The 23,794-nt window shown below is 32.8% G+C and overlaps 1 long non-coding RNA gene across 2 annotated transcripts; it reads right to left on the bottom strand.

Annotated features, from left to right (window-relative positions):
- Positions 1 to 2,110: 2,110 nt before the first annotated feature.
- LOC128551509 (uncharacterized) lies at positions 2,111 to 17,591 on the bottom strand. 2 transcript variants are annotated; one of them, XR_008368812.1, is made up of 6 exons: positions 17,408 to 17,591; positions 15,710 to 16,171; positions 10,515 to 10,583; positions 7,279 to 7,393; positions 6,974 to 7,038; positions 2,111 to 2,278 (listed from the first exon to the last, which is right to left on the bottom strand). It is a non-coding gene; the product is annotated as an uncharacterized LOC128551509 (long non-coding RNA). The 2 variants fall into 2 exon arrangements; XR_008368811.1 differs by having other exon boundaries at positions 15,710 to 17,591.
- Positions 17,592 to 23,794: the final 6,203 nt, after the last annotated feature.

Below are 23,794 nucleotides of genomic sequence, written 5' to 3'. Positions count from 1 at the left end.
CCGTTGTTAACATTTTTAATCGTAACCGGTGCTCTTGTAAAACCCATTTTTTTTTTTAAATTGAAGAATGCGATAAGCTATGGTACGGTCTCTACATTGTGTGCCTTTTGTGTGAAATAACTATTTTTTACATGTATATAATAATAAGTTTGAACCTATTTTATTTAGAAACAACTTAGAAACAGCAAAATTTTAACCCAAAATAATAAGTTAACATGGGGGGTTGAACTCAAGAAATATTTGTGCAGGAGTTATGAACATCATGTCATATCATATAATTAATGATGTTTGAATCAAATCTGTTCAGTAAAAAAAGAAACAGAGTGAAAGTGTATCAGAATCTTAAACATAAATCAAATAAGAGGGCATAATTCTCAAAATATTGTAGCATTACGGCCCTTTAGTAGTTATGTAGTTATGGCCCTTTAGTTCTATTATTTAAGTAATGATGAGAATAAGGCAAACACAACAACTTACAAGAAAATCAATAAATTTATATGCCCTGCCACATAGGCCATCTTAGTGATTGCAGGGACTGTATTTGAAAGATATTAGATTTCACTAAGTTACTTATGCATAAAAGAACTGCATCATAGTTTGATGGTTCTTATTTTCTACCAAATCAAAGGGAAAAAAAGCACTGCCCTAAATTGATCAATGTATTAAGTTTTGTCAATGAATTATTTTCTTGTTTGGGAATCAATGAATTTTTTAAACAATTAAGGACAATAACTCTTCAGCAATTTAAGAAATAAGGATACAGATACGTATAACTTTTTTTATACAATTAATGGATTGTAAAACAACTGAAGAGCAATAACTCTGGTTACTGTAGTGATAATTACTGCAGTTGCATGTCTTTTGGTGATATATATTGTATGTAAAGATTAATGAATATCCATTCAAAGACTACTTCCAAGCAGTCCAAAAAAATGATTTTATATAATGGAAAAAAGACATCTTATGATTAAGACAGAAAGGATTAATACATTAAATCCACAATGTAACAGAAATTTTGAAATTCACCAAAACAAGTTTTTATCACCAAAAACATATTTTGTTTTTAAAAAACAGTAATATTGTGTTATTGCTAATCATTGTTTATTGGTATGCTATTTTTTGTGTGTTGGGACATTGAGCAAGTCAAGTGTCAGGTCTTCAATCTTGTACATAAAGGACCATTAGATGATGTCATATCGCAAAAAATCAAGGCTCCATGTCTTGCTGTTTTAGACAAGAAGATTTTCATTTTGCATCCATGACAACCGGATTTCTGTAGATTTTTTTTTAATAGTAATTCCTGTGAAGTTTGGTATAAATCTGCATGGTGGCTTAAAAAATGTTGACGGAAGCACAACAGACAACAGACATTGAGTGATCACAAAAGCTCACCATGAGCCTTTGGCTCAAGTAAGCTAAGTACAGGTTGATGTTTATGATGTCAACAATATCTGTATACATAACATATAAACAAATAATCAGCTATTCAGTGAGACGATAACCTTTGACAGAGATATAAAAAAGTTGGTTGAGTAAATGGAGTATAAATATATTGATATCCATGATCTGTATCATGCTATATATGACCATAATTGTTTGAGATTATTAGCTCATAAAACATTGTTCAACCAAGTTAAATGAAATTTTTTCTTTTTACGAATTCCAAAATACAACTCAAAGCCAGTTCTTATATAGGCTTGCTATCCACCGAGTTTGGTAGTTAGTCAATCCTTACTAAAGTTTTCAACTGACAGCAACCTTTTAGATGATCAGTGAAAATTGGTTTTTCTTTTTATGGTAACTTTGACCTTGACTTTTTGGCATCTCTATTTTTTATAAAATGCTTTAGCCCGCTGTTCCACCCTGGAACTTTTAGAATATGCCGATGAATTAAGTTTAAAGGAGAAAATAATATACTGTAAAATCATATAATTTTGAGGGTTTGGTCTAAAGGACAATTTCTTGGGGATAAGAATCCACGAATTTCAACTTTAAAATGGGAATTTCACTTGTGTGTAGAGAATAAAATGTTTTGGATTGACATAAGCAAGAAATCCACTAAAATTAGTCCTCTATGAATATTAGTGATTTCACAGTTTCATCTTAAAAAGTTTGTACATGAGTTGACAACTAACAACAGCTGACAAGATAATGAACAACAGCCAAATGAACATCCTTATGAACGTTTATCATTTATAATAGCTAAATATTTTACCTGGATCACGAATGACTGGTTCAACTTCTATGACTTCTGTACCTTCTCTTGACCCAGGATTATCTGGAAAAATATGTTGTGCTTTATTAAAGGACATTTTACTATAATATTTTCAGTCATGTTGTTCCTTAGCTACATGAACCAGACATTAAAAGTCACAAATGTTATTGTTGTTGTCAGTAGCTTGTTTCGCTAGGAAAAGATATTTAGAGATACAACTGAACAGATAAAAGGACTACTAAGGAACCATAGATTATAATATTATATAATTTCATATACCAGATTTATCTCGTACCTTTTTCATTGTGACCACTTGTTTTGTTGCGGAATTGGGAAAAAAGTTGTGTGGATTGAGGAGGGTATATGTTGAACAAAGTAATTATAATTGAGCCATGCCATGGGAAAACCACCATAATGGGTTTATGACCATTCCTATAACCCCCCACCACTTGTGGCGGGTGATTAACAAAAAATGACCTGGTCTTTAAGGAGGACAAGTTGTAAAACTTCACAGGATTTGTTGTTGAGACAACAACGGAAAGTCTGGAAAGTGGCCGGACAGTGAGCGATCACAAAAGCTTACCCAAGCACTTTGTACTTTGGTGAGCTAAAAAGTCAAAATGTACCCACAAAGTGTAAAAATTTGATAGCATGTTTTCTGCAAAAATATATATGGAACTGAATGTTGCAATGAAATATTATCAACCTGCCAATTTGCTGTTATCTAGAAGGTAGCTGCATGTCACAAGTCTTGTTTTCAAGTCATAAATTCTTACATGCTCAAATTTTTATTGAGATTTTAAGATTCTATTTTGATCTTTTAATTAAGTTACCCCATCAGTGAAAAGTCATACTGTTGAACTGAAACCTCAAAGTCATTCAACAGCCTCAGTAACTGCATAGTGGATAAATGGATACTTTGTATATTATATCTTTATTTGGGTACATTTTGACTTTTCTTGGTTTATTTTGACCTGCACCTGGTATAGAGGCAGATAGAATCAGAAACAAGAGTTGTAAGTCTCCGCCTTGCAATTTTCGATAATATTAGGAAAAAATTGACTGAGGCAATTCTTGATCCTAGGGGCACAAATTTGGTAATTACTATTACTACATGTGCTTTCTAACCTATGAATTAAAGATGATTTAAGAGATCCTTAAATTTCAAAATGATCTATTGACCAGTGTCAACATTTCTTGTAATGTTTTTGTCCTAGGCCAAACTGGAATATTGGCAGATCCGGAATTGACCTAGACCAAACTGGAATTCTACTATTTCTATTGCCCCACTACATTGACTTGTCTCAATACAGTCCATAGTGTATTGTCACAATTTTGGTGTTTTTCTTTCAAATACCATGCATAATAAAACAACGATTTATTAAAATACATGTTAATCTAATGTATAACTTTTGATAAAACATAGATCATTTATTTTCATATTCTAGGTGATTTCTCAAATACCCTACATATGTGATTCATTTGAAATGAAAATAACACTTATCTTTTGTTCATATAAAAAGTTGATTCTTCAGTTTTGGCAACTTGAATATGAAAGGCCTACATTTATAATGGTAATTATTGAACAAGATAATCTTCAAATGAATTGATAATATTTTAGAGGGAAATATTCAGTTTTATTGTATCATTTTGCGGCATGTTGTAAAAACAGAATTAAGTATCCCTTGTAAATATAACATTTTTTCTTATTTTTCATTGCTGTTATGCAAAAAACCTGAACATTTTTTTTTAAGGTAATAGATCACTAATAGAGAACCTCCTTTTTGAAGAATATTCAATTCCTACCATAAACCTACTTTTACTGCAATTCTTAGGGGGGCGTAGGTTCAAGCCCTCCTGGGACTAAATTTTTTTTCCCTTATTTTCCTTTTTTACTATTAAATTTTTACTTCTTTCAAGACTTATTATTGATTTTTTGTACAAAAATGGAAAAATATGAATCTTATAAGCAATTTCTTGGTGTTCAAAGTGAATTTACTACTTAAACAGAAGGGGTAGAGTTACGCATCTTTGAAAATATTGAGTTACACGCAGTGAAAGATCTCTATTTTGCTTTCGCTTTTAGATTATATATTGTGGAAGAAATTTAGGTAGGTTTTACATCTTTCCTAAGGTTATTCTTAAATAGAGTAAGAAAATCCAAAACAGAAACATATCATTTGACCTTATTTTTTCAACGTTTAAGTATGAATTCTGTCTCATTAAATCCATTTACTTGAGGCACCATAGAAAAAATGATATTGACATTTTTATTTTGTGTTTTATAATTGTTTACCAATAGTTTGATGTTTCTTCTATTGAAATTAATGGTAAAATGAGTTCTCTGCAAACGTTTTGGATAGTGGCTATCACTTTAAAATTTGTCTCTACTTGAGCTTGAGGAGATACCATGTTATTCAAAATTTATAAAAAACAGCATGGTAAAAGTTGTTTAAAATTTGCAAAATAGTGCAAAACACAGTTACTTTTCAGAATAAACCAAGCAAAGCCCATTTTGTAAACATTACTATTTGTGACCTAATACCTTAATTCATAACACCGATTTCAGTTTGACCAAGGCAGATCCTGAATCGGTCTAGACAAAATAGAATTCTAGTCAAGACCAAACTAGAATTCAAGTTTGGCCTAGACCAAACTAGAATTCTAGTTTGGTCTAGACTGATTCCGGATCTGCCAAGATTCCAGTTTGACCTACGACATATTCATTGTTTAGAAAAAAGAATATTTGCGGGTTTAGCAATGTAGTTGTGTTGTCATTCTCTTCAAGCTTTTTCAAACTTGTGAAACAACTGTTGAACACAATATCAAATTAATATTCCACAGATACTTGATAAGTGAATAACTTACAATGATTTTCGCAAGCATGTCAGAATATTAGTTCTTTCGGCAGTATTAAACTGATTCTGGATATAATCTTAGATGGTAAAATTGAGAACTTGCAATAACCAGAACATTGTTTTATGAATGTAATATTTTATTGGAAATATGCTTTTAGGGGCAGTTAAGGCAATGAATGATCAGGCTTTAAGAGCCTATCACAAAGTCTGTATAGATGTTAAGACAAAACTATTTCTGTTTGATAGAATGGCTGTACCTACTTTACTGTACAAAGCAGAAATTTGGGGTGCTTACAATTTCAAATGTGTGCTTAATCTGTGGATAATTTACATTTGAAATTTTGCAAATATTTATGAGGAGTAAAGAAGCAGATGCCAAACAATGCTGTGTACGGTGAATTAGGTTGCTTTCCATTATCTTCTATTCGCAGGGAGATGTGTTAAATATTCATAATTTTAACATGTCCAAAACAATGTGGAATGATACTTATATCACTTGGGTAATGATTACATTTTACTCGAACTTTGTCATGGACTCCCTGTGTAAAATCTCAAACTTTCAACTAAAACAAGGTATTAAATCGATATAATATTTCAATGAAACTTAAGTTTTGTTGTTTGTAGCATCATCTGAGGCATGTGCAGTGACAAATCTTAATTTGATTTCTAAATTAGCGTGATATTTATTTCTGAAGTCACTATAATATGTTCATTGTAAATATACTTTGTGATACCCCAGTGGAAACTGGCAGTTACTCGAAAATGCAGCTCTCTGATTGGTCAATTAGATCCCCTGTTGTAATGTGATGTCATGATAAAGTTATGAAATGGTCGAAATTAATGAAAAATGTTGATTCTCCAATGAAAAGTCTATATATCAAAGTTGGTTTTCTAATGTTTTTGGTAAGAACTGCGCTAAATGTATGCATTCTATTATTGAATACAAAGTATCTTGCTTTGTTTTAAAAACAGAGATTTTGTGACCAGTTTATACAAAAATGGAATGCATCGCAGTCGAAGTTAAAATAATATTATCAGTATAAAACAGTCTGTTGTTATGATGTATACATTGATAAATGGCCAATGAAAATTTAAGAAATTTTTTTTAACTTGTTTCACATTAAGCTCCCATAAGTTAGATATCGAGTCTGGTTGGTTTAGCAATGTTGATCAAAAATTGAATATGCAGGATATGCCATCAAAATACAGCTGAAACTGCCTTCCATATCTTATGTTTTAGTAAATATAGTGATGTTAGATATAAGTATTCATGGTCAACAGTTCAGTTGTTTAGAAATATTATGTAAAGAAGGAATAAGAAGCGTTTGTTAAACATTTGTAGATTTATAAAAGAATCTATGACAGTAAGACAGAATACTCAATCAAATCTTGCTGGTTCTTCATTTATTTGTGTTTGGCACTTTACAGTATGTGTTATTCTAATGAATGTGCTATGTTTATGCAATATATGATATTTTTCTTAAAATTTGGTCATGAATATATATGTTGTACAGAAAATGGCAAAAGGCAATTAAAGCTGATAGATTAAATGATTGATTCAACATGGCTATGGACAATCATTAATACTTTATAGATAAATTCCTAAGAGTTATCTTAACTAAATTTTAGCCTATTATAATTGGTATGAAATTGACATTAGCTTATGACAAGATCAGTAAAATCTCAAAACAGTTTGGAAAAAAATAATTTTCAGAAAGGCATTTCACGGTAACAATATTTCCATATCAATAAAAATTAATTACTGCCAAAGGCTAACATGGTTCTTCCCTATTCTTTTTTTTTTTTAAAAATAATATATAAAAATTTTTGATATTACCCCTTTCTTTACAAAAACAGAAATAATTTTCATGATGAACTGTATCTAAATTTAAATACTCACTAGGTACAGGCTCTTGGAAATCTTCATCTGCATCCCACATGTTGGAGTGGTATAGCTATTAAGAGCTGTAATAAATGTTGAAGTAAAACTAGAACACAACAAACTATGTTGAATTAATAGTTATTGGATAAGGACAATATATTGTAAGGTAATTTATACTGCAATCAAATTTTTTAACTTCTCTGATTGGACCAGGGCATCTGACCAATTAAATTTTGATTGGGACCTCATTAATTCAGCGTGAAAAAAATCTATGATATTATTGGTTAGAACAATATAACAAGTCCAAATTATGTAATTCTTACCTGGGCTACTGACTCCTAGTGTCACCCTGTGTAACAATGGACACTGTTTTTGATCCCAGACAAGTGCATCCTTAAAGGTGTGAAGTCTGAATACATACACACTAGTTGACATCTCCTAAGAAATACAGTATTTCTTAATTTAGAAGGAATAAAAAACAAAATGGTTACCGTAGACAGCAACAATATGTTTTCCTCAAGTACTCATATGGTATTTAACTGTTGGCATTGGTGGCTATACTCAACATACATAATATTGAAAAGTTCATCTTTCAAGTTGGAGAAAAAAGCTTTATTATGATGGATGGGAAGAAATGATTTGCAGCTAATACAGACTTGACAATGGAAAGAATCTTTTCCCAATGTCCAGAAATTCCCTCCAATAATACAAAGAGCAATGAAATGTATTTTATACTTCTTTGAACTAGCTAGCACGTAAGAAAGAATGTAGGATCAATCCAACCTGCTAAATTTGACAAAGGCAGACAAGTAGGACAAAAAAAACATTACAGATAAATCCCCCTCTACTCATTTCTGCATTATTTAAGCATCTTCATTTTACTTTTTCGATGTAGAAAAAGCCATTTCATCCTGGTATCAAAGTACAGTATACATTAATTATTATTTTCTTACTCCAGCTACCCTAAACAACAAGATATACAAATAAAAACCTATTCATCTTGGTGTAGGAGGGGCGTTTAATATAAATACCCTTAAAAACATATATTATTTTTTCTACACGGTAAAAAATATATATTAAGTCATTTAAGGTTCAATGTGTAAAAAGAAGGCCAAACAAAAATTAAGATAAATTAAATTAAATTGAAAAAAAAAACTGTTAAGTATCTCTTAACATTAATTTAGTTTTGAAACTGTTAATTGCTTCATTTTAGTTATTAACAGAAAAATAAAGCTGTAACAATTGTAAATAATAGAATCAATTATCCATATTGTACTATTAGTCTTTAATTATGATTATCTTCAAGACACATATTGTCACACATTGGCCTATTTTTCTTTGTTTTTCTTTGTTATCAATGTGTAAGTGTAAGTTATAAAATAATAAAAGTGTATTATTTGACCTGCTGATACTAAGTTGAATTTGCAAAGAACAGAAAGGGGTTTTGGCCACCTTGTAATAAATTCAAAGTGGGGTCTAGTCCTCCCTGTAAGATTTAGCAAAGGGGTTTTTACCTCCTTGTAAAAAAGATTATGGAAGTTTTGTCGCCTTAGCAAAAAATGAGCAAATGGTGTTTTTTTTTTTTCAATGGGGTTTTTGTCCATATGCCAGGTATCCTTAACAGCTACCAATTAAGATAACTAAAGGAAAATCATTTCCATATTAATAAAAAAAACAACAGCTGTTATTGTAGATGGCATAGACCGAAAAAAAATTACTGAAAAATCAAAGGGGGAGATTTATCTCAACACCCCCCCCCCCCCCCCCCCCCCACAAAAAAAATTCTATTCCATCCTATCTCATTGTTTAGTTTTTGAAATTTACCCCTTAGTATTTCTGTCTCATAAACATACCTCTTTTTTGTTGCTGTTGTTGTTTTATCAAGATTTCAGCTCCAAAGAAGAACAAATATGTTAATTACACTCCGGTGTAAAGGAACAGAATAGGCTGTTTATTGAGTAAAAACACAAAACAAAAAAAAACTCATAACAATCTTAATTTTTTGGTAATTAGACAATTATATATTAACAAAATTGGGCTACAAATTAGGTTTCCCCATCTACCATGTGGGTCTCAACGTATATACAGTATTCAATAAGTATATATATATTTTAATCCTTATTTGAGTGCTTAAGGTGAATATTTTGTCCACAAACATGTTGGCCTAGTATGTTTTGGCAAACTTTGGGGAAAGGATTTTTTTGGCCCAAATTAAATTTTATCTCTGTAACAAAATAATGGTCTGGGTATTTATACTTATCACCGTTTGTTGTTTGAAAGCATTTTAAGAAAAAAAGAATTAACATTTTTTTAATTATATATTTCCAATTGCTTCAATCACTGCAATTAATTAATTTATTGTCACACTTACATGTATTGATCATAATCACAAAGAAATCTTATTATGTTTTCTTTTTTTCACTATTCAATTGCTAAATATCATGTCATGGTGATATGCAGTTTGCTTTTGATCATTTAAGGTAAAATAACCTAACAAATTAATTTTGCTTTAATCATGACTGTTAATTTATTGTCACACTTGCATGTATTTATCAGACAGAAATTTTATTTACTATATAATAGGTTGTTATTTCACCTGAGCAATTTCGATCACTATGATTTTGTCATTATAAAGTTTGTTTTTAAAATAAACAACAAAGAAATGAAAGAAAAAATTATTATGGAAAACTGTACTATACTTTGCCTGTTTCAAAACCACAATTTATATTTTGGCCAAAACATTCTATTGAGAAAACTTATAATGACCAAACATTCAGAGAAAAGGTGGACTTCTGAGACACAAATGTCCATTTAAAAAATAAGCAGCATAAGCAGCATTTTTATTGGTATCTGGGAGAAAATGTGCTGTGGGGGCAAATCTTTGGATTATTGCACAGATACAAAGCAAACACATTGTAAATATATTTTTAAAAAGTTGAGACTTTTGATTTATCAGCATTCTAAAATAAGGCATTGTTCTAGCATAAGTTTCCATTGGGTGCAAGTGTAACATTGCAATTGCAATTAAACGGAGATAAGATTTGATTTCCAGTTATAAAGGAGAAGGAAATTTCTCAAGCTATAAACAATGGTTGACATGCAGACCAGTGAGAGAGCATTATGACATCAAACTGCCGCATGACATCAAACACATAAATTACTCCTTACTCCTGTTAAATGAAATTCAGCACAATAATCATTAAAATGTCTTTGAGTGGGATCCAGACATTTTTTAGCATGTCAGAATAAAAAACAATTAAGCTAGGCCTTCTTGTGGTTTATTGTCTAATTTACCATGGCCCATCATTCAAATATTTCAGTATTTAACCACACAGGCTAACACATACCCTTGAGGTTCAATGCCTATGCATCTGAACTCCGAACCAAGGAAAATTAAGACGATAAACAACTCAAAGGCTGTGATTATTTGTTGAATGAATGCACTTGCTTTTACTTCAAGAAAAACAACAGACAGATATCTAATTGATTCCAACATCTCTTGTTATGGGTTTAAATACATTTTAAAGAACATGATAGAGTAGAAATTACTATAGGATACCTTAATGAATTCTCGATTCTGAAAGTGTAAATAATTCCTCACACTGAACCAGTTACAGCACCAACGCACCTGAAATAAGACAAGAGGTATTTAAATCATTAAGAGTTTATGCTGATTTGTAATTATTACCGAATTAAAACATCAGCTTTTGTTTTGCTTTCTTACATTCTATAGAATTATATTATAATCAAATCAAATTGTAACAAATTCATAATCATGAAAACTCTGTTTATATGATGAAATCAGTGACAGAATCTGGATGATAGTGTTCTTCCTATTTTTTTAGGGGAAAAAAATAAGACAATCAGTCACGTTATTTACACAATGTTATCAAATTTGAAATTTAACTGACAGATTTTTTAATTCTTTGGGTGCAAAAATTGCATACTGTCATGATAATGCTTTGCAAAGAGGATTTATATTAGATGCTATTTCATTGGCCTGGGAAATCAAATAAGCCAATGAACATACTGATAACATATCTGTGGAAAACAGTTGAAGTTACTTCCCGTGCACACGTGTCTATTTTCCGGCACTGCAAGTGGCATATGTGGTCCCTTTTATTAAAAATCTTTATTTACTCAGGACTTTAAGAAATCAGCATATATCAAATTGAATTATCCATATTACGATACAATACAATACAATGCAATTACAACACAAATTTTATTTAAAGTCAGTGCATGATTATATAAAATGGAAAACATTAGCTATGTATAGCTATTTACAGACATAAATAACAAAAACAAGTAACATGCAGATCAACATATGAATTATACATAATTATCATAGAATAGGCATATGCAATAAGTAGGACATTTGCCCCCCAGGACATTTGCCCCCCAATGAAAAAATGTACTACCGGACATTTGCCCCCCAGTTGAAATGGCAGATAGGACATTTGCCCCCCACTTCTTATTTTTAGAATGGACATTTGCCCCCCAATATTTTTGTCCTATGTGCCAGTAGATATACTGCTTTTTATGTTGTTTAATTATCAAAATTACTGTAAAAGGCAATTTTCAGTAAAAAAAAATAAGTATTTTATTGATAAAAATTTGATGAATATGTTAATTACATTCAGGTGTTAAGGTAAATAATAGCCTATTATTGAGTGATAAAAGTGCTCTTAACAATGTAATAATTTTTTAATTTGTGCTATGTTTTTAACACTCAGACTTGTTAATTTGGCAATTATCTACTAGAAAGATGTAAGAAACAAAGACATTGTTATCTACAATATGATAATTATCTTCTACTAAGTTCCTAAAAAATCACTGGGGGACAAAAATATTGGGGGGCAAATGTCCGTTTCAGAAATAAGCACTGGGGGGCAAATGTCCTATCTACCATTTCAACTGGGGGGCAAATGTCCAGCAGTCCACTTTTTTATTGGGGGGCAAATGTCCTGGGGGGCAAATGTCCGGATCCCTATAAATACATGTTAAGACCTGTGAGAGTAACGCTAATCTTGACCAAGGGTCTAAATACTTCATTAAACATCCTAGAAAGAAAACCATAAAACCTGCAAATGGAAAAATACAACCAAAAATGTGTATATTTAAGATATTACAAAAAATGAACTATTATAGTACCTCAAATCGGAGCTGATGTAAACTGATTAGCACTTCAATAAGAATTCCTCCATTACAATAATGGTTTAAATATAACTAAAGATTGCTAGCTAGTATTGAATTAAAACACACACATGGTCAGGCTAAATTAGACCAAAGCTGGGAGTAAAACAAAGGAAGGTAAAGCAAAAAAAACACACAAAAACATGCAGGCAAAACTGAAGAAGCAGAGAGAAGCTAACCAAAATTGTGAATTGGAATCATAAGCAAAATGAACACGGGCAGCTCTCACCGTTCAAGGTATTAATCATACTCTTGAAGTGGTGGAAGTTCATCTTCAATAAGTATCATAACTGTTATAAAAACTGTTCCAAGATTTCTCACACTTGTTTTAATTCTATCCAAGTTGCCAACCTTCACTAACTGATGTCCACTGATTGCATCTGGATGTATATCTTAATGTGAACAGCATAAAGCTGTTTTATAAGTATAAATTAAGCTTTAACTTTTTTTGGCTTCAATGGCAATTTGGCACAACTGCAATTTTTTGCTTCCATAGATTGAATGACAGATACTTGTGCAAACATAGAAAATTAACAGCTTAGCTAAACTTAACATTTTACTTGGTCACGTTAGGGAGGAAGGCAGCCAGTTAGCCCAGTTGGTAGAGCGCTCACCCTGTAAGCATTAGGGGTCCCGTTTTTTGAGCCCGGGACTAACTGTACATTGGACCGAGGCATGCTTTCTTGGTCAGTCTTACGTTGCATTCAATATAATGTACCTACGGAACTCAAGGTCCAGCTTCCAATTTGAGGGGATGTATGTGATTATGTCACAGTACAGACTCCATCACTGTGGGAGAGATATGTTAGACAGATGGTTAGCTTGGTTGGTAAAGCACTCGCTCTGTAAGCGAGTGGTCCTCAGTTTCAGCCAAATAAATTGAACATTTCGGAAACTCTTGAGTGTTGACAACAGTAAAGTATTACTTTATCAGATCTTAAAACATTGTCGTGACGTCACTCCTTTGTTCTCGCTGTACTGTATTTTTGATATTGGACTGCTTTCGATGGGACTTAGTGAAGTATTTTCCATGTGGAGTCCAATATTATTTTAATATTGGACTGTGTATTAGATATGGGACTGCATGAGGAAAACAATTTATATACAGAATCAATATCTTTGTGTAGTCCAATATTTATCAATACATGTAGTGTAATTCCATATAGAAATATTGTAATCAAATGAAAGCAGTCCAATATAATAACTCAGTACTGATAATAAAAAGGAAAATCAATATCAAAACAAAGGTTTATGTGTAGATCTAGATGCATAATATATATATGGACAAAATCACAAAATTTTAAAAATAGCATTATACATTTTTTGCATGCGTCAACGTAATCTTACTCCCTAAACAACGACTTCCTAAAGCAACAATTTCCTCAATACTGTTCACGTTTCCAGTTCTAAAAATTATGCAAGAATTTACTTCTCTCTGGTTAAAAAGCAGTTTTATAAGACCAGTCATGATAGTTCTTTGAGGTCGTACTGTTAATGGCCTTTATGATTTTGTGAAGTTTAAATGAAATGTCAATACTTTTCAAGTAATGATCCGGACAAGCCTTATTTTGTATAATAAAGGGAGATAATTCAAAAGCTAGGTAAGGTAGAGTTACATGGTTCTTTGACACTGCTTTTTGTCTCAATGGCCTCTATGATTAAGTGAAATGCCGCTAATACTTTTCAAGTTATACTACAGACGGACGGGCAGACGGACGGATGGAAGGCCAGACAAAGTGTCAACTACACTCAACAAAATTCCTAATCGGTCAGTTTTCATTGTTAATAATGCAAGTATTTACACGAAATTTCACATACTGACATTTAAATAGGTACTGCAGCTAGTTATTGATTTATTTTTGACCGACTCAATGCCAAAATAACCGCTTCATGTGTTTTGGCCAATTTATCATATTGTGCACGTGCATGGTATGTGCACCAATATGCACATGTTAATAAACACTTTTGGCATTACTGACGAAATTTCTACTAGAAAAACACATATCATTGTTAAATTGACACAAGATCAACGCGCCCGAGCTGTCGGAATTATACAACAAAATTCAAAATCGGTCATTTCAATGAATTGTACTTTGGTTAAATTTCGAAAAAAGAGCGCGGAGGGTAGATAATCAACGAGTGAAGTTTCTTGTAAACGGAAATAAGGTAACAAATGGAAATAACCATCAAAGTAACAGTTACAAACAAACAACATCAAAATTCTATTGAAATTGTAAAAACAATAACACACTTGCCGTAAATGTGTCCCAGCTAGCAACATTCCGACAGCCTGATCCCATTGCTCTTGTGTCAATTTCACCATTATATGATTGTGTTTTTCTAGTTGGACTTTCGTCAGTAATGCCAAAATTGTAAACGAACACGTGCATGTTGGTGCACATGCACTGCACGTGCAAAATATTCAATATTAGGCAAATGCAGTTACTTTGGCCATGAGTCACCAAAAATAAATCAATAATTAATTGCAGTACCTATTCAAATGTCGGCATGTGAAATTTCGTGTAAATACCTGCATTATTGACAAAATAGTAATACAAATATAAACTGACCGATTAGGAATTTTGTTGAGCGATAAGCATAAAAATAATAGTAATAATAAAGTATGATTTACGAAAGTTATGTGAAGCATTGCATCCTTGTATAAGTAGGTCATTTTTTGTTATGTCACAATCCATATTCTCCGAATTTATCCGTACATCTGTTCATAGAAAACAAATGCTTACACATTTCTGAATGTTCATGTAAACCCCTGAAAATGATATGAGACGCGCCGTGAGAAAACCAACATAGTGCATTTGCAACCAGCATGGATCAAGACCAACCTGTGCATCCATGTAGGATCCATGCTGTTCGCTAATAGTTTCTGTAACAGCAGTAGGCTTTGAAAGCGAACAGCATGCATTCTGACCAGACTGCACAGGCTGGTCTGGATCCATGCTGGTCGCAAAACCAGTATGTTGGTTTTCTCATGGTGCAGCTCATATTTTTCTTGTGGGTTAATTGACAGTTACAGTTTATGTTTAGTTGAGTATTACATCCGTATTGAAAAAAAAACTGTAAAAAAAAAAGGATGTTCCTTTCAAAATATAAACGTTTATAGGACCCTACGTAGAACAAATTGCCTTCATTTCTTGTGTTTGAAGCCAGTGTGAAGCATTTGCTCACATTTGTTCAGTCTGTGAGACTGCCTATTGGAAAAGAAAAACAACTGCAATCAAGGGACACATGTATTTACATGAACCTGTTTTGTTGAAATATCTTTAAATTTTGTACTCATATATTTTTATTCTATTTCATCTTATGCTATTTCTTTTATGAAAACAAATATATTTTTCAGTATTCCAGTTGGGACTACATTAAACATTCATTGTGATAATAACTTAATTAAATAAGAATAGCTGTGAGTGCATAAATAAAATTCAAATTGAAAGCAAGTTTTCCTTAGTTTTCAGCTTCCGCTTCGCCACTATGCACCGTGTATTAACCAGTTAAAAGGAACTAAAATATTATCACAAGTTTAGTATGATTTGGACTTACCAGTAGCTGTATCCGACAATATATTAAAAATGTCTGTTCTCTAAGTCTTCTTGCACTAAATTTGAAGATTTTCGGGCAAATTCAGGTACAACCCAACAAAAACTGTCATTGAACTAATAAATCACAACAGTATATTGCCAGGCGTGTAAACAAACAACCCATTTTCCCATTTAGTGCACATGCAGCAGTCATTTTCTCCAGCTGTCCGATTCCAACTACGCTTTCAGTGAAACATTATCCTAATCCACCATACTCTTGTAAATTTTAACACAAAGAAGGTTTCCTTGTATACACTTAGAATAAAAATATCATAATCACTTTACCCTTGCCATGAATTAAAATAAATCCATTTTTTTGTTGAAACGTCACAAAATGTCTTTCCTCCCACCGCCATTCATGAGAATACTACTGCTTATTCCGTACATGTGTAAACACAATTAATAGCATCACAAGAATCCCGGGCTAACGAAAGTCCATTATTACGAAGGCGAGAAAAACGCAGTCGTGCATAATGAGAAATCTTAGAAAAACTGTTTCAATAGTTTCAGTGAAAGCTAGGGCTTAAAAATCTGATCTTGGACAGGGACAATTACTCGGTTAATTGGATCTGATCAATTACTATGCCAAACCGGTTTCAAATTTGCAAAACCTATAATCGCTCCCAATCAGTAAACATCACGAGTCGTACTTTTCAATATGGCTGCCAATGAATACAAGCTGACTCGGACCATGGCTGATCCGGACCAAATTTACTTGGCTTATTCGGCCCAAATTGTTTAAGTTTTCCTGACACTGATGTCATGAGTAAAAATAACATTTATGAGCATTAAGTTTAATGTCTGATGCAAAGAATAATTTAAGTCCTTATTTAAATGCATAAATGATGCATTATAGTTTGTCAAAACTTTTTACCTGCTTATACGGTGTATATTTTATGTCCTTACTTAAAGTTAAACTTCTTTATAAGCTATAATCAACATTATTTTCTGAAAATTGCTGAACTATCCTAAATATATGGTCATTATTGACTATTAAAATCAAAGTTTGTGGTCTGAATCAGCCAAAATATTTGGTCCGAATCAGCCATGGTCTGAATCAGCCTGTTTCCGCTGCTAATTAACCAGTTTGATTCGATTTCAAACAAATGATTAACCGGTTTCAAAATTTTGAAATCTTCCCTAATCTTATCTAGATCTACTAGGAATTGGCAGTCATAAGCTAACAGTAAGTAATATTACTTGAGGATTATTTTAAAATATAGTATTATCATTGACTTTAAATTAATAATTGCTATTTTGATTCGTTTTAATTAATCTTATTTAAAATATTTTATATTTAATATTTTATTTCAACTTGTATTGTAAAACGCCATTGAATATGTTTTAAATGTAGAAATAGGCGTTTAAGCAAATAAACCAGTTTCAGTTTCAGTTTCAGAGGAATGATCCGGAAGTATCTGAAGCCGGAATAGTGCAGTGGTCAGCGCGTTTGCTTCAAATCGGAGGGTCAAGAGTTCGAGCCCTACCACAGCCATTAGGTAGTGTCCTTAGGCAAGACACTTGAAATCCACACATTGCCTCTCTCTCCAGGGTGGGTTACATCTAGAGTGAGTTGATACAGGTCTACGTCCATGACAAAGGGTTTGACATTAAATGGGAAATAAAATAAAATAAATAAAGTAACTTAAAAACTGTTTACCAACGCTTCTAGAGTTGGACATACTGAGGAAATAGCCAGTTCAGTGCTTATCCGCTCGAAATTTACCTCATTAAACGGTGTTAAAAATTGTAGGAATTAGCTAAGGGCTCGGTTACCGGACCTAAATTAAACATGACTGCGAATCCAAGCTGATAATATACACTTGTTTCAGAAACCACTGCCGTCTGCAGTAATAGCGAGCTCGAAGAGCAGGCCCAAAGGGCCTGCTCGAGAATCGAGCTTTACGGTAACGCAAGTATACTTTCACATTTGGTGATGGATTTGAAAAGTTTCGTCGGAAGTTTTAAAAAAGCGCACCCTAGCGGACTGGTGCTCACAGGAAGTACTTCTTTCCGGAGTGAATACAGAACTTCATTCAATTGCTAAAAATTATTCATCACTCAACAATAATGAAAGAATGATTTCAAGTTGTTTGAAAAAATTATTATTTGCATTTAAAAGATCAAGCATCGACCAGAAAATGGAAAAAATGTCATTAATATGCAGAAAGAAACGGGAACGCGGTAATGACGTCACCGTGACACCGGCTCCCATAAATTTTGCAACGTATGGTATTCACTGTTATAAGCATGGTGACACTAAATGTAGACTTTTCAAGTGAATAGGTTCTCCTGAATTCTTGTGACTAGTGAATAGTTTAAATTTCTTTGTGACAAATAAATGATACTATTCTTAGCTAAATCCGATTTCTTTGAGCTCGCTTTGAGGCTTTGCCTTAGTTCATATTAAATATATTATGATCATGCGATGTCATTCCCAATACAGGCAGGTTACTCCGAAAAAAGTTGCGAGTACTGCCATTTGTTGACACAGAAGACGACCATACTACTGGTCCGCAGTGAATGCAGTAGTTTTTTCCAGTTGTAAAGTAAATTTTGATTGGTCTATTCGCTCGAATCCTAAATTGAGAAACGGGTCACGGAAAATACACGGTAAGCGTGTAAATTTACACGGTTAGCGTGTAATTTACACGGTTAGCGTGTAATTTATACGGTGAGCGTGTAAATTTACACGCTTAGCGTGTAAATTTACACGCTCACCGTGTATTATAGTACCGCTCGAGCGATTTCAGACTTTTGACCCAAACGGTACGTCATATTATGAACGTCATAAGAGCCCCCAAGCACCGACTTAAGCGGAACTTGATTACACATGTTTTGAATGGACTCCGTGATCTCAAATGACCAGAAAATATAACAATGCTGAAACTATTTCGTGAACATTCGCAAGCACACTCAATAAATTAGTGAAAAAATGGCTTCTCCTTAGACCTTTGGATATAACGTTTTCTGTACGGCTCTTGAGAACAAAATCCTATAGTTGTTTCTGCACATTCTGACCATATATTTCTCTACAATGTAGAATTTGATAAAACCATTACTTTTCGAATTTTCAGAATGTACTTAAAATTGGGCAAATAAAAATGTAGGGCAGTCTGCTTAAATTTTTGCTAGTCCGGTATGAACTATTTGGACCTCACACATTTTCTTAATGGGCGTCTGCTGGAAAATCACAATTTTGGTGACATTTTCTCACATAGAAATTTTGAGACCGTGTAGATTTTAATGAGCATTCTCAAAGTTGTAAATAAAGATGTGGTCTACGATACGTTGGAATAAAACCTAATTGATTCATGCTTGTTTATGAGATATTCACCTATTATTAAAGAGATCAGCACATTAACTCTGGTTTTAGGACACTATTCAAATTATTTAACGCGACAAAAGTTTTAATATCATATTTCTTCTTTCGTTTTGATAATTTACTAATGGATTGCCATTAATTCATTATACGATTTTCATTTCTGTATACAGAGTTCAGGTTTTATTCTACGTTATCCGGATGATCGACGCTACGCCATTACTTCCAGTTTACAAATGTGCAGAACTACCTTAAATCATTGTGATGAGGCAAGTAGCTGCTTATAAACACTTTTAATTGTTACATAAATGGCTTTCATTTTAACTGTGTGCGCCTGGAGCTTTTGATTTCTTTAGTAATGTATATTTTAGCTGAATCACCACAAATACATCTATCTTTTCATTATATGTTTTTTTTTTCACATACATGTATAACTGAAGATCTGATTGAAGTCCACAGAACCGACATTTGTTTCCATTGTTTTTGTACACTGATTTTGGAATGTTGCGTGGCCTATGCATTCGAAAAACATCCGAATCCATTAGAGGTTAGTGAAATTAACAAACTATTAACAGTGCCGACTTTAACTTTAAAGCTAGTTCTATGACACTATGTTCATCAATATCCATGTAAAACATTTTCAGACCTGCATGTAAAAATATTCAGTTTCTTTTCCTTTTTTAACCGGGAATTTCAGCTAGTTAGCTGACGGTGTTTATAGGAAAGTATGTCATCAACTATCAAAAAGTACATTCCAAATCATATCAGATCAAAAACTTTTAAATGATTGTAATAACTTACCATAATCGCAGGACTGTTCTTGCATGAATCAAAATAACTCGTCTTAAATTCGTTAGTCCGTGTTACGTTGCTCATAAAATCAATTACCTTAGATCATTAGAAATCATCACATCATGTGACCGATATGCCTAGGTGTATATACATGTCAAATACATGAAAACAACAAGTATATAAAATATGTATCAGTTATGAAAAGCAGCTTCATCATAACAAACACATGATCTGAACATAGTATTTCAATGTATCTGCACATTTTTCATAGTTCTGGATGGAGATGACCGTTAATTGATATTGCTGATTAGTCATGGTCCAGTCCGGTTGTAATTGCTTGATTGTGCGTGTATTTATAAAAGAAATTAAATATTGCACTAGGCTTTTATCTGTAGAGCGTGATCTTGCTAACAAAACAACAAGAAATATGTTATAGATAATTACAGAAAGTGTCTTTTACAACATCAAGTAGTCTGTCTAAACAGTTTTATTTTTTTGCGGGCGTCAGAGGAGACTTTTTAAGCAAAATGAGTGTGTCTATTTGACTTAAAAGACTGTCTTTGTATGTAGTTTATGAAAGACGAAATAATAAAAATCAGTATATGCAAAGTGCTCATTTATTGACTTATTGAATTTAATACGAACTTTTTGTATTTAGTAGACTTTTTTCAAATTCGCTGTAGGTTTACTTTCGCACAGGAAATTCGTTTCCCTCTTTTGTAAATATTATTAGTTGGCAGGTCCAGTGCACGATTGGCGAAGCAAAAATAGATTATATTATATATATAATGCTCTAAATATAGAGTTTTTCCAACTTTATTCCAATAGTGTAGGAACACATCATCATCAGTCATCAACAGCAACAGCATTGTTATTCATTAATAATATGTATCCGTTAAATATCCATGGACACTTATGTACAGTGATATCAAATATTGACGATTAGGTCCGTGCAATCAACACGATGCCGTTTTAATTTCAAAACCAAGAACTGCATTTGAAAATATCTGATTTAAAAAATACACGATCCGCGGCTAGAGATGGCGAAAAATGACACTAGTTAAATATCAGTGTGGGGAATCACGTGACCAAAATGGTACGGAACACGGAAATCAACATGGCCGATATTTGACTTTTTTACCAATTTTCGAAGGTTAGTATAAACTACAGCATCTATTTCGCTCGTATTATAGCGCAGTCTATGCGCATTTTAATGCTCTTTCCAGTGATGTATGTGTCTTATCTACGTTCTCTCTAGTTTCTGAGTTACCTTCGAGGTTTTGACCGAAGCGAGGATAATTTTCTTTAAAAACACAATGGTACGATACACGTAATTACTCTCTGCACACAAAAATCTATGTAATTTGCAGCTTTTCGAACTTGTTTCAATCTGTAACTGTTAGATCTTTATCATAGAGTAACTATGCACAGTGTTTGTTAATGATTTTTCGTGAATTCTTGCGAAAAATCGACAAACTATTGAAATGGTACGCGACACTTGCTATGATACGCAACACGTACCAACTGTTGGCAGTCTGATGCGCAACATGTGCGTGTGTCACCAACGGCGATTTAACTTCAAAATTGCGTCATAATTAATTTATTAACTATTTGAAACCTGGTTTTCAGTTTTTAAGATCGTTTGGAAACAGTGCAATCATTATTTATGTTTAAAGAGGTCAGCACGCTAAGACTTTCATGTTTCAAAATTACATAAAATATTTATTTTATTTCAGAATGGCGCAGTTTTCTTATCTTGTATAATTTTCTTTTACAGAAATGGCCAAACCTAAGAAGAAACCGGGTCTGACACTTTGGAAAAGAAGTGGATAAAGAAGCAAAACAAGAATGTCAATATTAAAGTAACTTTCCAATTGCGGCAATCCGTCAAGAAATCACCAGCGAGAAAACAAGCAAAAAGGCTGCTTACGCCATCTAAATACCCTCTGTACAACGTATCTCCAGCAAATAAAAAATAAAGTGAATTTGGGCACCTGTCGTTTCCAAAAAAACAACAGTTTACAATAACTCCCAATAAAAGTCTTCAATACCACTTTTTGGATATGTAGAGGAAAACAATGATACCAGAGACGATGTAGAACACTTCTTAAAAACTGAATTACTGTGTGGAGAAATGTGAAGAAATGACATGTTCGATACTGCAAGCAGAATGAGACTTCCTGTGAGAAGAAAACAGGGAACTGTTAGTACATCAAGGAATGCAGATTAGAAAGGAGCTCTGTGTATAAGGTGGGAGAAGGCTAGAACGAATGATTCTAAAATGCTACCGATGAAGAGGATGGGACTGGACTGAGAAGTGCATATGAACGAGAAAAAAATGTTACGATATTATTATTATTATTATTATACCAGATTTATATAGCGCCCTTTTCATGATCAATTTCACGTTCAAAGGCGCTTTACATAGTTCAAATGCAGCCACACAGGGCGCATAATTCATCCTCTACTAGTACAGACACAGAGCGATCTGACCCGAGGGACAGAGTGAGACAAAGCCCCCACGACAGAGAGATCAGAAATCAGATACAGGCCTGTCCGGCTAACTTAGCCTAGCTCGTTGCGAATAGACAGCTTGGTTCTTTAACGTGCCCAGTGTATAGCACTGATACGCGCAAGGATTGCCTGGGTTCCTGACCAGTACACCTCTAGTTATCAGTACCGAAAATAAAAGGAAGATGATACAAATACAATTGGAGAAAAAAAATTATTTGAGTACTTTATGTGAAAAGGAATGTGATATAAAATTTATACTAAATGAGACGAGGAATTTAATACAAATACGGGAAGTGAAATAGATACTGAGTGAAGAAAAAACCGATGTTTTGATAGTAAATGTTAGGGAAAATATATTGATATATTTAGTAAACAATGTGAAAACAGTGTGAGTACAATCATGGGGCTAAATTTTATGCAAAAGGACATTATGTGATATAAATTGACATACCGAATGGGAATAGAAAGACTCAATGACATTGAGAAAAAGAAATTTCTAATGACAGTGTTCTTTTTTTATTTTGTTTTAATTTATTGTTGGAAGCTTGCTGTAAAGATTCTGTATAGATAATGAAAATGAGCTTTGATAGCTTTTTTGTCAATTGAAAAAAAAAATGATATGTTTTTTGTTGTTTTTTGCACATGTTTTTGTGACATAATTTTGTTTAATTATGTTTTTAATTGCAATAAAGAAGTAACCGAATTGTTACTCAAGTTTCTAATCACTGTGAAATTGAAAAGATAGAGGGTTTATGTTAGAGCCCCACTAGTGCCAGCCTCTTTATATGAGAAAACTAGGTAGTTTGGATCTTGTGTTGGTTCTTCCAAAGCCTCTTTCCGCTCGTAAGTATCTGGAATACTGTTCCAATGGACAATGTAGCCACCAAAAACAAAATCAGTTTGAATTATTATTTATTTATTTATTATTCATCTTTTGCATGTACATATAAAATGCTTATTTAACTTGAACTCCTGGTTAAATCATTCTTTACTCACACATAGGTAATACTTGAGCAAATTGCAAGTATATATATATATATATATATATATATATATATATACGGATATACAAACACATACAAACGTATACAAATATACGAAACAACGTCAAAATGGTGATACCGTCACATAAAAACATAAAAATGCCAATTATAAACATAGTAACACAAAATCCATAAAATCGAGAGTAGAGTATTATGAAACAATTGCAGATATACCAAGACGATTTATCCGCTCCAAAAATATCACACAGACACATGAGGTCTGAAAAACATGCTCCCTTGGCCAGACCCCCATATTAGCTGCGCCCATATACAGTATTGTACATCCCGAGACATTCAACAATCACACATAATATAAAAGCTCACCCAGTTCGAAAACATGATGTGGTGGGTGAACTTTTTAAAACGTGATCCGATG

The sequence above is a fragment of the Mercenaria mercenaria genome, unplaced genomic scaffold (assembly GCF_021730395.1).
Source record: "Mercenaria mercenaria strain notata unplaced genomic scaffold, MADL_Memer_1 contig_1192, whole genome shotgun sequence".
Classification (NCBI taxonomy): Eukaryota; Metazoa; Mollusca; class Bivalvia; order Venerida; family Veneridae; genus Mercenaria; species Mercenaria mercenaria.
Note: the sequence above shows the minus strand (reverse complement) of the source record. Positions and strands in the feature narration are given on the sequence as shown.